Source organism: Bison bison, unplaced genomic scaffold (genome assembly GCF_000754665.1).
Source record: "Bison bison bison isolate TAMUID 2011002044 unplaced genomic scaffold, Bison_UMD1.0 scf7180017864385, whole genome shotgun sequence".
NCBI classification, from domain to species: domain Eukaryota; kingdom Metazoa; phylum Chordata; class Mammalia; order Artiodactyla; family Bovidae; genus Bison; species Bison bison.
In genome coordinates this window covers 3,108,977-3,118,402 of record NW_011494957.1, presented here as the reverse complement: position 1 = coordinate 3,118,402, position 9,426 = coordinate 3,108,977, and positions in this window count along the sequence as shown.

Below are 9,426 nucleotides of genomic sequence, written 5' to 3'. Positions count from 1 at the left end.
TGCATGAAATATTCCCTTGGTATCTCTAATTTTCTTGAAGAGATCTCTAGTCTTTCCCATTCTGTTGTTTTCCTCTATTTCTTTGCATTGATCACTGAGGAAGGCTTACTCTATAGTAATATTTAATTCATTCTTAAAAGTTGTGGTGTTTCTTAAAGCAAATTATTCTATATCTAATTACATTATTTAAGACTTTTATTACAAAAAATATAAAAAATGAGAACATGGAATCCTTTAGAGACACAATGTTTATCAAAAAAATTCACAAAAAGTCATATATTCTTCCCTTTTGTAGGTTAAAACTTCATAAAAATGTTGATAATTATCACCTCAATATTATTTTAAGATAAATTTCCATTTCTTAGTGAATTTTTACAGCTAAAATATTAAATCTAGTTTTAAGTCTAAATATAGCTTGCTATATTTAAGTGGAAATGAAAAGGAAATAGTTTATTTATTTTTGGTACGTCAGTTTATTTTTAAGTCTTTAAAAAGGATGTTTAGAGAATGGTTCAAAGCATAAGCTCAGAATCAAAAGTGAATATGGTTGAATGCTCTTCAAAAATCCATCTGTTACCATCTTCTTACTTTTACGCTAATGGATACTCCAGCTTTTTAAAGTATATTATTCAGCAAGTAGAAAAAGTTATGAGACACTTTCGTTACTAGACATTATATTCATTTTCAAAGGCAGCGAGGTCCATTACTCAAGCCTACACTGAATGGTAAAAGCAGAATTCAACATTTAGGAAAATCAAAAAGTTTAAGAAGAATCAAGAAGAGTCTAGTAATCATATGTAAAAAAGGTATACATGTGTGATTCATATGTATAAAAATGATAATAATCATCATAGGTACAAATGCTAAAGATATTTTTTAATGTTTGAGATGAACAAGTGGACTTGATTTGTGATGTTCATAATTTATATAGGCCTATCCTACTTCTCATTCTTCAATCCCTCAACAAAACTGTTTTCAGTACCTTATGAAACACTAGATATTATTCTAGACTCTAAGCTTTAAGAAGTGAAAAAAAAAAAAAGGAGTTACTGCCTTCCAGAGACTACAGTACAGCTGTAGATCTGTGGAATATATAACTGTCTGCAATATATTGTGTTTGAAATAAACTCAGAGTGCAGTAGGAATAAAAATAGGAATATAAATACAAATTCAGACCATGGGGGCAATCTGTAGAGATGAGAGATAGATCTAGGAGAGGGCTTTGTAGTTGAGAAGATACTTGAACTGAAGTTGAAAGAATTGGTGCAAGTTAAACCAGCAGATGGAGGGGGTGGGCAAGTAAGGAGTAGGGGAGAAGACACAGAGGTGATAAACAGCAATATTTGGAGACCTGAAGACAGCTCAGTTTAACCAAAGTTTGGGAAGTGGGCAGAGGATCACACTGAAAACGTTTGTTCAAAAGAACACTGTTCGCACTTTTCTTGAAGGCTCTGGAGAGCAACTAGATGATTTCAGCTGAGCAGTTTTATCACTGAACTACTGTGACAGCAGCTGGTGGCAGAAGGACCATTCAGTAGAGAACTAACTAGAGCTTGATGGATATAAAAGAACACGTTTGAGAGATATCATGCTGTGAAATCAACGCCAATGTGTGACCAGTTGCCAACTGACCCATCACCCTTGAGACCAGTTGAATCTAAATGTGTGTAAGAAAGGGAAATGCCGGGAATGATCCTCAGGTTCTGGCTTGAGGGGCTGAGATGATGGCCCGGGTTTGGATCATGTCCACTAGCTGTGCAGCACGTTTGCCAAGGAGACCTGGGAGAGGTCTGCACTTCACATGGAGTACAAGACAGTCGTTGATGGCAGAGGGTATGACTATGCTTCAACGTGAAAAAATATATAGATTAAGAGCTCTGTTAAATGTGGGAATTTCAGAGCTGATCAAGGAAGAGACAGTAGCAGGAAAAGCATGGTGCACAAGTTTTATTTGGCTGGTCTTGAACAGGCTTGCATGACAGGGAAGTTTCTCTCAGTAAGACACCTCCCAGAGATAGCAGTATGGGCTACCACTTAGAAGGAGGATGGGACAAGGAAACCCCTGGGGAGAAGAAGAAAATAGTGGTTTAGAGACATTTAGAAAATGCCACTCACCAGCAAGATGGGGAGATTTGGGTCAGAGAGGTCTGAAGGGCAGCATCAGATGATAGTGTTTCAACGCTGCAGGATTTGTCATTCATGGTTAGCAGATGTTGAGTGCAGTTTCTCAGAGTATATAACGTAGGTAGGCTCTAAATAACTAAAAATATATTTATTTGGACTGTATTAAAACAATTAGATGTGTGAGAATTTGAGATTGGTGCAGTCTGGCATTGGTGTCTTGGTCTGCTATGAAGAAGTAAACAGTATGGGCACCATTTTAGGCTAATACTCAGGGGCCATCACTGGCTCATTGATATAACAGGATCCTAGGGAGAGAGACACCTAAGAAGGAGATGGAGATGCAAATCCTGGGGAAGAAGGCTGACAAACAGCAAGTAAGAAAAGAGAACCACCTGAAGTGTAGTTAGAAAAGTCAAAGGAGAATAAAAAAGTCAAAGGAGAGGATGGTCAAATGAGACAAATGCATCATACAGTCTGAATTCTGTCCCCAGGTGTAGCCATTGGTGACACAGGCAAAAGTAGGTTCCATGGGCCACTTGAGGCACAGTGAGAAGACTGGAGTGAAAGGCTTCATTCCTGGCCAAGACAGACACAGCAGCTAGAGAATTTCTGACAAGGGTGGATAAGGGCGAGGAGTTGTTTTTGTTTTAAGTGTTGAATTAAGAAAAGTGAGTTGTTGAACAAACTGGTGTTTTTGGTTATGTTTCTGTTGTGTAACAAGCTTCTCAGAACTTGATAAGGAAACAACAACTCATGGGATCTATGCTCATGGATTAAGTCAGTCAGCATCTCAGGAAAGGACAATGGCAATAGCTTGTCTGTGACATAGTATTTGGGGCATCAACTGGGAAAATTCAGTGGGTTGGTATGACTTAATGCTTGGAGTCTGGATCAGCTAGGCTGGAGGACCCACTGCCAAAATGAGGGCTGTGAAAGAAAATAAATACCCTATGGTAAACAGCATTATTTCCTTCCTTTTATGGCTGAATAATATTGCCACCACATCTTTTTTAATCCACTCTTCTGTCAATGGACATTTAGTTTGCTTTCATGTCCTGGCCATTGTAAATAGTGCTGCAATGAGCATTGGGGTGCATGTATCTTTTTAAATTAATATTTTCTCCAGATACATGCCCAGGAGTGACATTTCAGGATTATCTGGTAACTCTATTTTTACAACATGGATGGACCTAGAGATGATTATACTAAGTGAAGAAAGGTAGACAGAGAAAGACAAATCTGATATGTGAATCTTAAAATTTATGCAGATGAACTTATTTACAAATCAGAAATAGACTCACAGAAATAGAAAGTAAATTCATGGTTACCAAAGGGGAAAGAGGAGGTAGGGACAAATTAGGAGTTTGAGATTAACATATACATACTACTTGATATAAAATAGATAACCAACAAGGATCTACCATATAGAACAAGGAATTATACTAAATGTTTTGTAAAAACCTATAAGGAAAAGAATCTCTCTCTATGACTCTTTGCGACCCCATGGACTATAGCCCGCCAGGCTCCTCTGTCCATGGGATTTCCCAGGCAAGAATACTGGAGTGGGTTGCCATTTCCTTCTCTGGGAGATCTTCCCAACCCAGGGATTGAACCCGTGTCTCCTACCTCTCCTGCATTGGCAGGCAAGTTCTTTACCACTAGTGCCACCTGCGAAGCCCTCATAAGGAAAATAATCTCTTTCTTTCTTTCTTTATGTATATACATATAAATATAATTGAGGGCTTCCCTGATAGCTCAGTTGGTAAAGAATCCACCTGCAACACAGAAAACCGTGGTTTGATTCCTGGGGTCAGGAAGATGCACTGGAGAAGGGATAGGCTCTCCACTCTAGTATTCTTGGGCTTCCCTTGGGGCTCAGCTGGTAAAGAATCTGCCTGCAATGCGGGAGACCTGGGCTTGATCCCTGGGTTGGGAAGATCCCCTGGAGAAGGGAAGGCTACCCACTCCAGTATTCTGGCCTGGAGAATTCCATGGACTGTATAGTCCATGGGAGCACAAAGAGTAGGACACGATTCAGTGACTTTTGTTTTCTTTTCTCCAACATATAACTGAATTACCTTGCTGTACACCATAAACTAACACAACATTGTAAATCAATTCTACTTCAATTTAAAAAATACCTTAGTGGCTTTTACTCCTTTCAGAAAGAAGGGGGAGTCCACTGAGGCTGAGGGTATGAGGTAGGAGGCTGGAAGAGAAGGGTGGCAAATTGAAATAGCTTCTAAGAGGAGAGGAATTGGGAGTCCCCAAGCCTGAGAATTTCTGAGCAACGTTTAAGGCTCAACTGAGATTTTGAACTTCTTGTTGCAATACTCTGCACAGTTGATTTATTTCCAGCAATATATAATGCTAGTGGAGAGTGGCAGCTATGCAGTTTCCTTGGGTAAGAAGGGTTGGGTTATACCACAGACCTTACTTGGATATAAACCTCATTCTAAATTCATTGATATGTGTACCTGAGGAAATAAAAGCTCTAGGTAGACCTTAAACAAAGGGGTGAATGAGGAATAGTTACCCTAGCAAAGTGATACCCGGGAACATTCCGTACCACCTCTGTGTTCATTTGTCATATTATTTAAATGCATATAAATGAATGTTTCTCCTATTTTGAGGAAAAACTGCCCAGTCTCAAGATAGGAATTAGCTTTACTTCATGGGGTGAAGTCTGATCTTCTGATGTGCTGTATTGAGAAGGGGTCTAATGCCAAGCCTGGGATTTCAGGGGTGGGGCGGGATGAACAGAGACCTTTGTCATGGATGATGGAAGGTCAGTGGTGTTCATCCTAGCCCTTCTCTCTAGCTATACCTACTCCTGTTTGAAAGGAGATACGAAGGGAGTGGTAGTGATTACAATAAAAATGATAGTAGTACAATGACAAAGCTCTTTTCATTATACCATGTAATACATAGCATTACACTTTTGCAAAATAACATTACATGTTTGTTGAATGTTTAAAGAGTGTTTAACAGGACGAAATCTGCAGAAAAATGTTCAAATATTTACCAAGTAATTTTAAGATCATTGGCATATAGAATCTATTCTGACAGAATTTTATAACAAATGCTCTAAATTTGTAGCCTATTTCCTTGAGTACATTCCCATTTCAAATCAAGAGCAAATCTATGACCAATATTTGGTTTCTTCTATACTATGAAGATAATTGAATTGTCTATATACTTGCATACTAACATTTTAATTAAATCAACTATCACGTCTTTCTGTTAATTCTCTCAAAAAGATAGCCAAATAAAGTGATTGCACTGATCATTTGTACTAATCAATTTAGGCAAAGTTCTTTACCTACTATATTTTATTGATTCAAAAATGAGGACTTTAAAAATATTTTAATATTCTGAAATTTAATTACAATTGATTGTATGTCATTTTTTTACTAGAAGCATTTTTTTTTCTTGGTGGTCCATAAAATAACATTGCAACTTACATTCTATGACATCATAGATTCAAAGAAAAGCAGTAGGTAAGTCACAGAAAGAAGGAAAAATTGGCATCTAATAATTCATAGAATAATGAACTGATTCATCAACATACTTTACAGTAAGCTCTATCCAAGTGGAATTTTCTTCTAGTCAATATTACCTACATTCTAATTTTCACAGGTAGTATTAATTCCTATCAAGATTTTTCTGTTGACACAACATTGTTAGTCAACTACAGTTCAAGAAAATTAAATAAAAAATATTTTTCTGAATGATGTTGTGATAATTCTCATGTATCAAGACCTGCCAATATTTTAGGAACTTTAACCCTTATAGCAGAAATTCATCAGGCAGCCAATAAAGTAATTACAGTGGGTAAATTCCAGAGTGAATATAGTGACAGACTTTTATCTAGCCAAGAAGTAAATCATGGAATTTTTAGCACCAGACCATAAGCTCTTCCAATTTTTAAATGATAAAACTAAGATCTACAGAGGTTTAAGGTGTAGATCCTATGCTTCTGTTTAAATGGTAGAACAAGACTGTTGCCTGAGAGAACATGAGAATAAGTCACTAATTTAATTCTCCCAGTCATGATTTATAGATCTGGCTGTTGTGAAATTTCACAAGATGCAGAACATTTTCTCTCTCTAGCAAAGGTGAGGTTTTACCTAGCTTGACTATGCCAAAGCCTTTGACTCTGTGGATCACAATAAACTGTGGAAAATTCTGAAAGAGATGGGAATACCAGAGCACCTGACCTGTCTCTTGAGAAACCTGTATGCAGGTCAGGAAGCAACAGTTAGAACTGGACATGGACCAACAGACTGGTTCCAAATAGGAAAAGGAGTACATCAAGGCTGTATATTGTCACCCTGCTTATTTAACTTATATGCAGAGTACATCATGAGAAACACTGGGCTGGAAGAAGCACAAGCTGGAATCAAGATTGCCGGGAGAATTATCAATAACCTCAGATATGCATCAATAACCTCAGATATGCAGATGACACCGCCCTTATGGCAGAAAGTGAAGAGGAACTAAAAACCCTCTTGATGAAAGTGAAAGTGGAGAGTGAAAAAGTTGGCTTAAAGCTCAACATTCAGAAAACTAAGATCATGGCATCCAGTCCCATCACTTCATGGGAAATAGATGGGGAAACAGTGGAAACAGTGTCAGACTTGATTTTCTTGGGCTCCAAAATCACTGCAGATGGTGACTGCAGCCATGAAAATAAAAGACGCTTACTCCCTGGAAGAAAAGTTATGACCAACCTAGATAGCATATTGAAAAGCAGAGATATTACTTTGCCAACAAAGGTCCATCTAGTCAAGGCTATGGTTTTTCCAGTGGTCACGTATGGATGTGAGAGTTGGACTGTGAAGAAAGCTGAGCCCCGAAGAATTGATGCTTTTGAACTGTGGTGTTGGAGAAGACTCTTGAGAGTCCCTTGGACTGCAAGGAGATCCAACCAGTCCATTCTGAAGGAGATCAGCCCTGGGATTTCTTTGGAGGGAATGATGCTGAAATTGAAACTCCAATATTTTGGCCACCTCATGCGAAGAGTTGACTCATTGGAAAAGACTCTGATACTGGCAGGGATTGGGGGCAGGAGGAGAAGGGGACGACAGAGGATGAGATGGTTGAATGGCATCACTGACTCCATGCACGTGAGTCTGAGTGAACTCCGGGAGTTGGTGATGGACAGGGAAGCCTGGTGTGCTGCGATTCATGAGGTCGCAAAGAGTCAGACAGGACTGAGCGACTGAACTGAACTGAATCTCAAGTAGGAAAGTATGCAACTGACTGTTCACTTAATAGTAGAAAGAAAAGAAGATCTTTAACACTCATACTTTTAAATCTTTTTGAGGAATTCAGATTATTGTTTAACACATTTTCTGAGCAACTCATACTACTTTGCTTATTTCAGATCTTCTATAAGATTACATTATAAGAAGATCTTATTATACTGTGCTTATAAGTTTTTATTTCACATGTTGCAAAGAGTCTTTAGTAAATGATATTCCTAGGAAACTGTATAAATCTGTTTTCACTCAGAGTTTCAAAACTCCCTTTGTATCATAAAATTTGAAGTGGAAAAAAGTCTTTGAGACCAACAATTTTTCAAAGATTAGTGTTTAACATTAATGTCTCAAGAATGCAGCTTTATAAATTGGCCTTGGTGGGGACACTTTATAAAAAATTAAGACGATGACTAAATACAATGGACATCGTAATTTGGGCATTCTTGCAGACATGCTTTTATTCCTGGAAAACACAGAAAAGAAAGTGTCTAATGACTCCAAATTATATTCTTAAATCTAAAATATTTCTTGATATAGCAAATTGTTTACATAAAAATGTATTCTTTTTAGAGAATTAAATTATTTCATTTGTAATTCTTGCAGCAGAGTAAAAACAGCCAATTTGATGATGAGGAGCTGGGGTAAATTTGTTTCTATGAACAGAATGTGACTTAAGGGATGGAGTAAACAGAGAGTGAATAGAAACCTAAATGAGTTATTTCTCTTTAAACAATTGAAACTCCTAAAGTGTCTTATATTTTCATCCTTAGTTTAGAAAAAAGAAATTATATATGCCATTTTACTATTCTTTAATCATTAGTGGGTTTTTAAAAAATATGATCATATGTATTGTTACAGTATATTTATTACCTGATGGTGGTATTTTGATCCTTGGTCATAATTCCTTTCCAACTTTATAAAAATACAGTGCTCAGTCATATATGACTGTGCCCCATGGACTGTAGCTCACCAGGCTCCTCTGTCCATGGAATTTTCCAGAAAAGATACTGGAGCAGGTTGCCATTTCCTACTTCAGGGGATCTCAGCCCAGGGATCTAACCCGTGTCTCTTTTCTCTCCTGCATTGGCAGGCGAATTCTTTACCACTAGGGTCACTTGAGAAGTCACCTTCTAAAAATATATCCAATGACAAACATTTTAGAAACCTTTTTTGAGGGGGAGGGACTACAGAGATTATGTAAAACATTATTTATATAAATAATGAGATATAATTTCTATTGAACTTTAGTATTTAATCAATCTAACAATTAGAAAAATAAAACTTTCCAACAAAGTTTAAGTAATTCCATTTGTCTTGGAATTTTGTTCTGTTTTTAGTTTGAAAGCAGATTTCAATCGTAGTTGTTATAGTAATAAAGCTTGTATCTATCTCCTAGGCAGTGTTCTGTATCTTTATTAGAAGACTTTTTATTATTTAACAGCTTGATTTGGAAGAAGTTGTAGTCATCTACATCAATAAACAGTGTGTTTGAGAGAGAGAGAGACAACTTTGGCTTTTCCAAGTACACTAGAACTATGTAAAACATCTGAGATCATTGTATCACAATTAGCCAGGATGGCCTTGCTCCATCAATGCACTCTATGTACATTCTATTCTTTTATTCTTTCATAGCGTTCCGCACGGTAGTAGATGAAGCACCTAGGAAACAGCACTGACTCTTTCTGACCCGCAGGCGAATGTTCCATTCCTCATGCTCCCCGAAAGGAGTAAGTAGCTCGATGTTGGGAACACATCTGACTCACCGCGTTTTCCTAGAGGAAAAAAAAGAAAAAGAAAAGAAAACCTTCAAAAAAAAGCCAGTCCATCTTATCTGAGATTTGCTACTTGTGCTTTTTTAAGGTCTTCTCTTTGTTCGCTGTTAAAAAACAAAAACTTCTGGTCTGGCGTAAGAAACATCCGAACATCACAAGAGAGGCGAGAGACAGAAGCGGCGCAGTCGGGATGGGCTTAGTGCCCGCTTCCCCGGAGCTGGGTTTCTCTTGGCTTCCCGCACAGCCTCGGCCGCGAGGTGGCACCG